The sequence below is a fragment of the Sorghum bicolor genome, chromosome 5, assembly GCF_000003195.3.
Source record: "Sorghum bicolor cultivar BTx623 chromosome 5, Sorghum_bicolor_NCBIv3, whole genome shotgun sequence".
Classification (NCBI taxonomy): domain Eukaryota; kingdom Viridiplantae; phylum Streptophyta; class Magnoliopsida; order Poales; family Poaceae; genus Sorghum; species Sorghum bicolor.
The window spans coordinates 30,508,703-30,518,132 of NC_012874.2; positions in this window are offsets into that span (position 1 = coordinate 30,508,703).

Sequence of the window (9,430 nt, forward strand, 5' to 3'; positions counted from 1 at the left end):
TTGGCACCGCGATGCTCACGAGCCACTCCAGCCACGCTCTACTGGGCCAGCGTCCCGTGCCGACGGTGAGCAGCGCCGCCGCTCCGCCATGGCCGGTGGCGAGCCTGCTCTGGTCCGTTTTAGGCCACGCAAATGGGTGCGCTAGGTCCGCCGTGAGCCGTAGAGCGTGTAGAGCCGCTTGATTCGCCGAAAGGGGTCGCCGACGGTGAGCTCCGGCCTCCCGTCTGCGTCCTGACCAGTGGGCCCGGCTGGCAGGCGGGTCCGCTCGTCAGCGACCGCGGGTGCACTGCACCGGGTGCACCTAGCCGTCTCGGGGTGGATGACAGGTGGGGTCATCTGACTCGCGTGTCCCGCCTGTCAGTGACTCCGAGGGTTTGAATCCGAGTGCGCTTAGCGTTTTAGGTTGTTTTCCGTTTTAAAAGTTTTTCTAGAAAATGGGTTATGTATTCAAAAATCCATATCTTGAGGAATATAGCTCCAAAAATTGTGAAATAAATTTTGGTGTGTTCCCTATTTCCAGATCTATAGCCTAGTATGTCTGCATGTCATGTTTGAGTAACTTTTCTGTATGAAAATATTTAATCCATGTTTTTGCTAAACTTGGAAAATGCATAGTAAATAAAATATGGCTCAGAAAAATGTGAAATTTGTTTTGTTGGCTCTGCATGTGTGTTTACTCACTGGGAAAATATTGTTACATATTATTTGGTGTATAAATGAATTTATGGTAATTTAAATGCTTGCATGGCAGTGATTTATGATTTTTAATAATTAATTGGGTCATGCAATAAATCTGGAAAATTTTGTGGGTATTTCTTATGATATTAGACAAATGGTAAAAATATGAAATCTGTTGTTTGACATTTATATCATTTGGAGTAATTATACTTACTTTATTAATTAATCTTGTTATTTTTGTGGCTCAAAATAAGTATCCAAAAATTATGAATGGTTGTGTATATAGGTTGAATGGAATAAGTTGGGTTTGGTGTATCTTTGAAGCATCATGTGGGTTGCTGGTTGCATTTGAAAAATAATTGTAGAAGAGAATGCAATAGATGTTTGATTCAGTTGATTGCTCTTGGAGGTTGTTGACTACCTTGTAATGAGCATGACCAAGCGTATCACTTATGCATCATGTCATGACTCCTTTAGTACCTTCTCATACAAGCATCCACTCGGGCACCTCGCACTCCACTCATAAGCACACATGCATCATACAGGCTCGCAGGAGAACGAAGTGGGACCCGAGGAGCCAGAGGAGAGTCAGGAGCAGGAACCTCCGGAAGCACAGGAACCCGGAGAGGAACTGCAGGAGTGTCCAGATCACCGACCCAGCACGTTTGAGAAAGGCAAGCCCCGGAGCATTCTAAGTCTCCCTATTCTCGCTAACTTATACAAAGCACTATACTTGTTCTACTATATTGCATTTAAGTGATAGGAATTGCTCGATACCGTTGATGCATATGTACTTCTTGTTATCCTTACTCGTTCACCTACCTTGTCCTATGTAGATAGGCACGGAGTCTATGCTTAGCTTGCTTAGTCCGGTAGAAGTCGGGTGATTCCCTGTCACCTGCGAGATATAGGTGGATACCTGCTTGATTAAGCAGTAGTTGCTTGGGGAAAGGAATAACCAAGTGTGGAATGTAATTGGAGACCGGGCAGGGTCTTATGGTGGGTTGACCGTAGTGCCCCTGCCTGTGTCGATTAAGGACCGATCGTTGACGGCCCTCTTGTCATGTTTAACGCATGCCCCACATTTAGCTGGAAGGATAAGTCATTCTGACCGCGAAGCCTGCGCACTATCCGGGCCGGGAATCGGCCCGATGTACGCGCTGTATTGGTGATGGTTGAGGAGAACGACGAGGGCGCGGCGCGCAACCTTGGTATACCTTGGATACCTCGGTCGCCGGAACGGTCCTCGGGTACGGGCGGTGCCTGTCGAACCCGCGAATTGGTCCTGGATAGTGCAATACGGTGATCTGTAGCTCACTTGATCAGTGAGTGTGGTTTGTGTGGGGAATAAACTCGCCAGCTGGTTAGAAATCGATTCAAATCGCCATCGCTCCTGGATAGTGAGCACTTGACATGAGCCCTGTCCTCGTAGTAAGGACTATGGAACACTTGGGTTATAATGATGAATGGTTTTAAGAAATGCTATGATGAGGTACTATCATAGTCTTATACTTGCTTGTAATAGTGCAGGTGCAAACCTAGATGATAGGTAATGATACTTTCAACTTGAGCAAATTAAAAGAAGAAAGACTTATGTAGGTTATGATAGTGAAATACTGCGGTTTTGCAAAATGGTTGTCAGCTACCCCACTATATAGCCTTCATGATCCTTGATGAGTCTTTATTTTAAGTTTATGACGGGTAAGTCTAGCTGAGTACCTTCTCGTACTCTGGGTTCTACTCCCATGTTGTTTTGTAGATGGTCAAATGTATTATGGTTATTGCATCCTCTGTCTGTACCCAGCCATGGGTGATGACTAGACCAAGGGCGATGGTCACTCCATCTTCTCTTTTGCTTTTGTGACAATGACCGAACTATGGCACTGTATCAGACTAAGTGTGTGTGTTGTATTTTCGAATTATGAAGCTTCCGCTACTTGAAGAACTTGGTATTGTAATAACTTTAAGTACTCCGATGTATTTTATAAATGTTGTAATCTGGATGTATTGTGGATGGCGACCGCTAAACTTATTACGATCTTGGCTGTTGTACGATGTGTGGTTTGAAATCCTTCGAGATTTCACGGACTACCGGGATTATATGGGCTTAAGCCTGATGGTTTGACTATGCAAATGGTCACTGTTAGGCTTAATCTCTTATAATTTGGTCGGTTCTGTTACAGCTGGCATCGGAGCAAGGTTTAGCGAGTTACTGTTCATAAGTACGTTCTAAACAAAATCTAAACCGGTCTAATGAAGGATTTTAGTAATTAATAAAAATCAAGGTGTTAAACTAATTTTTGGAAAACTATCTAGTGTGCCATGGTCATATCCTTTATGCCCAGTTAAGGACTCTAAGGTGGCTAGTTAAGTACTGACTTGGGGGTGAATGCATCATATTTTTGTTTCATCGCTCATACGGCGTGCAATAGTATGAGTGCCATTCATTTGAGTGGTAATGTATGGATCCATTTTTCCTCTACGCCACGGTAAGTGGGAGCTGTGAGAGCATGATCGGATACACTGCCGGTCTAGGGGAGTGTTGCTAGGTATTGTGTCATGCACACATGTTGGTGTGTCTTGGGAACAGTACCGCATGTTGCGAATTCCGTCCTGAGAGGCGATGCCGTCAATAGGGCGATGATGTGGGTAGTGACACGTCACATGCATGGACGGGTGTTTGTGTATGTGAAGTGCATAGTTAAAAATTCTTGTTCTGCACGATCATACTGTGGGTGGGCTGAAATGAGTTTTCTGCAGGTACACTAACCACGTTCTCGCTTAGAACGCTAGTTACGTTATGAGAGAACGTTGTGTGCCACCGCATATACCGCTTAGTGTTAACCTTTGTTTCTAAGTTCGTGAGATCGTAAGTTCGTGCATGCGTCATGTTCATTTCATATCATTGCTTACTTTCCCCCTTAATTTAATCTGTCCCAATTCTAAATAAAATAATTAAAGTTAATCCTCGCTCTTACCCACAATATTCCATTTGCAGCAGATGGCACGCACTAGGCTCACCGCTCGCAAGTCCACTGGTGGGCGGGCCCCTCGCCATCCGTTGGCAGCTAGGAGCTCGCGACATAAGAGCAAGTTCCTAGAGTAGTTTGGGATGCCCACTTTGCTTTATAGGGTGCTCAGTTCGATGGGGTATCCCGAAGAAAGGGAGCCTCGCTACTATTGGGATAAGGAGCCGCTTGGTGACGAGACCTTGGTGGGGATTGAGGCAGTTGTCCCTACCAGTGGAGGAGACCCTGCTTGGGGCGGTTGGGTGTACGAGTCCCGAGGTGTCACGCCTTTCCACGGTGCCAGCAGGGCAGCTTTCGTAGTTCTGAGGGACCTCATGGAGAGGTTTCCCCAGGAGCTGGCCCACGCCTTCGCGGGGGTGTTTCCCCGGGGTGACCCCTACACTTCGGTGTGGGATCAGTCCGAGGTGAATGCTCTAGAGAGGAGTGCGGATGAGGACCAGCACAGTGACAGTGCAGCTATGAGTGCCATGTACGCGTTGATGAAGACCTATGGAGGCCTAGAGCGTTGTTTGGGTCGCTTGTCCGGGTCTCTTCTCACCGTCCAGGATGAGAAGCATCAGTTGCAGCGTGAGTTCGACTCTGAGGTTGAGAGGCTATAGGCAGAGTTGGCCCGTGTGACCAGAGAGAGACTAGGCAGTCCAGAAGAATAGTGAGCTGAGTCAGGATCTGCTTGCAGTACGGGAGCAGAAGGACAGGGTGACTACTGCTCACAGGAACAGCGAGCGCATGCTAGTCCATGTGCTTGGACAGAGGAATGAAGCCTGGCACGAGGAGGACACTTTGAGGGCCCGACAGCTGGAGCTAGAGCAACAGCTAGCTAATGCTGAGGAGTACAATGAGAACTTGCATGAGGAGATCCACCAGCTGCATAACCAGCTCCACCCTCACCACCTGCCTGGAGCAGCGGAGCTAGACTCTGGAGACGAGATGGACGCGGATCCCGAGATAGGAGCAGCTGCTAGTGGAGATGAGGATGAGGATGGCTCCGGCATGGACAGTGACCATAGCGAGCAGATGCTAGGGCTCTAGAGCTAGTCCTTCTTCTTATGTTGTTGTATGTTGCATGGCATGTCGTGTACTTTTGGATCTGGGCTATGTAAGACTTTATGAGTTAATGCTGAAAGTCCAGTGTATGTATGCTGGCAAGTTGGATGTACGCGAACCTTGTTGCGTGAATGTTGAGTAATCTGTTAGTGATGTTGTGCGTAGATGATGAATTGTTGTGCCTCTGTTTATTGTGCGAATTTATTCCCTCAGTAAATTCAGTACGGCATGATTCTACACATTTCTACCGATTGATGGCAACTCCTAACGATTGCTTATCATTGGCGTATGCAGATGGTGCAAACACGTGGCGGGGGTAACAGCAATCCGGGTCTTGGAGCAGGTACATCCGGAGGTGGGGCTCAACGGAATGAGGACAGAGCACCAACACCGCCCCCACCACCGCCTCCTCCGTACACTGCGGACGTGTTTTTCGCGCAGTTTCTGGGGAGCCAACGCAACATGGAACAGATGCAACGCAACATGGAAGAGGCTCTGCGCAACATAGCTGACAACACCTGTCGTGGGGATAACCAGGGCGGCCGTGAAGTCAACCAGTACAGTTCGTTCAAGGACATCATGGATACCAAGCCACCAATCTTCAAAGAGGCTTTGGAACCGCTCGAAGCAGATGAGTGGATCAACACCATGGAGCAGAAGTTTCGTCTTCTCCAAATGACAGAAGAACTCAAGGCTGAGTATGCGGCACATCAGTTGCAAGGACCTGCTGGGATTTGGTGGTCCCATCACCGTACCACCTACCCAGAGGGGACCCAATTACCTGGAACCGCTTCACCACCGCTTTTCGGGGAAATTATATTCCTCCGGGTGTGGTTGAAATTAAGGTTGGGGAGTTCATGAGGTTGTCCAAGGGAACGAAATCGGTAAAGGAGTATCTACATGCTTTCAATAATCTCGCTCGCTATGCCCCTGAGTTTGTAAACACGGAGGCTAAGAAGATTGCTAGTTTCCAGAGGGGCTTGAATCCAAAGATGCTGAAGACCATGGGTACAGGGGCCAGGGCTACCTTCAATGCTTACATCAGTGACTGTCTCACCCAGGAGAACAACAACAACAACTACAGTGCATCCAAGTCACGTAAGAGGGCTTTTGAAGCCGGATCATCTCAGTCTAGGGCACCAGTGGTAGGGCGACACCAGTATCGTCCTCCTGCCCCAGGTGCTAGGTTCCGACCACTGCAAAGAAGGAACATCGGGCATCGAACACAGCAGAAGCCGTACAAGGTTGCGATAGCCCATGCCAAGCCAAAGGCAATTCAAGCTGCAGCACCTGCCGTTAACAATGCGCCCAAGGGTCCGTGCTATAACTGCCACAAGATGGGGCACTTTGCTAAGGAATGTCCCTACCCCAAGAGGCAGCAGCCAACCTATCCAGCTCGTGTGCACCATACCTCGATCGAGGAGATCCCGGAAGGAGAACCGGTAACAGCTGGTATGTTCTCTGTCAACCAACATCTTGCAGTTGTTTTGTTTGATTCTGGATCATCGCATTCATTCATGAGCCAAGCATTTGCACAAAAGCATGATCAGTCAGTTACTGAGTTAGGTTATGGCTATCGCATCAGCTCAGCCGGAGCCGATGTGTTGACTAATAAAACAGTAACAGGAGTTACTTTGGATATCAGTGGCCGGAGGTAAACCCTAAACCTTGTGGTCATGCCAGGACTGGTTTTGGATGTCATCATTGGAATGAACAAGATGACTGACTGGGGCGCGGTTATAGATGCCGGGAATAGAACTCTTTCCCTTAGAGACCCGCAAGGGAAGGGTGTGCTTCAGGTCAAGCTACCCAGACGGTTGGACTTCGCCAGTCTTTCGTGTGTAGTACAGGTAGTTCCACTAGAACACATACCCGTGGTATGTGAGTTCCCTGATGTGTTTCCTGAGGATTTACCAGGACTTCCCCCAGATAGGGAAGTGGAGTTTGCAATCGAGTTGATGCCGGGTACAACACCAATATCTAGAAGGCTGTATTGGATGCCCCCAAACGAACTCGTTGAGTTGGAGAATCAACTAAAAGAATTACTGGATAAAGGGTTCATCCTGCCAAGCTCGTCGGAATGGGGTTGTCCAGTGTTGTTTGTGAAAAAGAAGGATCAATCGTTGCGCATGTGCGTGGACTATCGTCCACTCAATGCCGTGACAATCAAGAATAAGTATCCCTTGCCAAGGATTGATATCTTATTTGATCAGTTGTCCAAGGCAAAAGTGTTTTTCAAGATAGATTTGAGGTCTGGGTATCACCAAATCAAGATTCGTCCGCAAGATATCCCGAAGACTGCTTTTTCCACCAGATATGGGTTGTATGAGTATCTTGTCATGTCCTTTGGATTGACAAATGCTCCTGCATACTTTATGGATCTGATGAATTCAGTCTTTATGCCAGAGTTGGATAAGTTTGTTGTGGTGTTTATCGATGATATTCTGGTTTATTCAGAAAATGAACAAGATCACGTCGAGCATCTGAGAATCGTGCTGACACGATTACGAGAGCATCAGTTATATGCCAAGTTCAGCAAGTGTGAATTCTGGTTAAAGAGAGTTCCTTTCCTAGGGCACGTTCTGTGTGAAGAAGGGATTACTGTGGATCCATCAAAAGTGCAGGAAGTCATGGACTGGAAGGCACCAACTTCTGTCTCGGAAGTTAGAAGTTTTCTTGGTCTGGCCGGGTATTATCGTCGTTTCATACCTGACTTCTCCAAGATTGCTAAGCCAAAGACAAGTTTGCTACAAAAGGATCACAAGTTTGTCTGGACGGAAGGGTGTGAGTTAGCCTTCCGCACCTTGTGAAAGTTGCTAACCACTGCTCCTGTTCTGGCACAACCTAATATAGAAAAGCCTTTTGATGTGTTTTGTGACGCATCGAAGAGTGGCCTGGGGTGTGTGTTGATGCAAGATGGCAGGGTGATAGCTTATGCTTCCCGACAGTTGAGAAAGCACGAAGTCAACTACCCAACGCACGACCTCGAGTTAGCAGCAGTAGTGCACGCTTTGAAGATTTGGAGACATTATCTGCTGGGAAATAAGTGTCACATTTATACCGATCATAAGAGTTTGAAGTACATCTTCACTCAGTCCGAGCTAAATATGAGGCAACGATGGTGGTTAGAGTTAATCAAGGACTACGATTTGGAAGTTCATTATCATCCAGGCAAGGCTAATGGGGTAGCAGATGCTTTGAGTCGTAAACCGCACTATCAAGTGGTTCGACCGTTGTTTGAAAATGGTTTCAATCTCATGCATCCTGAAGTCTTATGTCATATACAACTCTGTTGTTCACTCGAGAGTCAAGTCATTGAAGGGCAGAAATCAGACAAGGGTATTTTCCACATCAAAGAAAAGATCAAAGATGACCCAAAAACTCAGTTTCGAGTTGATGAGAAGGGGGTACTGTGGTTTCGACATTGGTTAGTAGTCCCGAAAGATCGGGAATTGAAGAATCGCATCATGGATGAAGCCCATCTCTCTAAGCTCTCTATTCATCCTGGCAGTAGCAAAATGTATCAAGATCTAAGACCCCACTTTTGGTGGACCAAGATGAAGAAAGAAATAGCTGCGTATGTGGCCCGTTGTGACACATGTTGCAGAGTTAAGGCCATCCATATGAAACCTGCAGGTCTGTTACAACCGTTATCCGTTCCAGAGTGGAAATGGGAAGAGGTCAGTATGGACTTTATCACGGGTTTACCAACGACAAGGAAGGGGAATGACTCGATTTGGGTAATCATAGATCGACTGACCAAATCGGCCCATTTCATTCCTGTGATTACCCGCTACCGACCTCCTGAGTATGCCGATATATATATGGCTGAGATTGTCAAGTTGCATGGTATTCCCAAGACCATCATATCAGATAGAGGACCACAGTTCACCGCTCACTTCTGGGAGCGCATGCATAAGAGTTTGGGGACCAGTTTGATAAGAAGCACGGCATATCATCCCCAGACTTCAGGCCAAACTGAGAGGTTAAATCAAGTGTTAGAAGATATGCTGAGGGCCTATGTGCTATCATCCAAGGGATCATGGGAGTCGTGGTTACCTCTGGCTGAATTCTCCTACAATAACAGTTATCAAGAGAGCATCAAGATGGCCCCGTTCGAAGCTTTGTATGGTCGGAGATGTCGAACTCCGTTGAACTGGGTTGAACCTGGTGAAAGAAGATACTATGGTATCGACTTTGTGAATGAAGCGGAGAAAAAGGTGCAGATCATACAACAACATATGCAAGCGGCACAGTCACGACAAAAGAGTTATGCTAATAAGAGAAGAAGGCCACTTGAATTCAATATAGGTGACTATGTGTACCTCAAGGTTACGCCAATGAAGAAAGTTCAACGTTTCCGAGTTCGAAGCAAGCTTGCACCCAGATATGTCGGACCGTACCAAGTGCTAGAGAGGAAAGGCCCAGTGGCCTACAAAATTCAGTTACCTGAAGAGTTGAGCTCGATCTTTCCGGTCTTCCATGTGTCGCAACTGCGGAAATGTCTGAAGGTACCTGAACAAAGAATTGAACCTCGAGGAATCAAGATAAAAGCAGACCTAGAGTATAAAGAGTAGCCAGCGGGGATTGTGGATACCAAGGAACGAGTAAACCGAAACAAAGTTGTCAGAACTTATAAAGTGGTGTGGAGTCATCGTGACGATAGGGATGCCACCTGG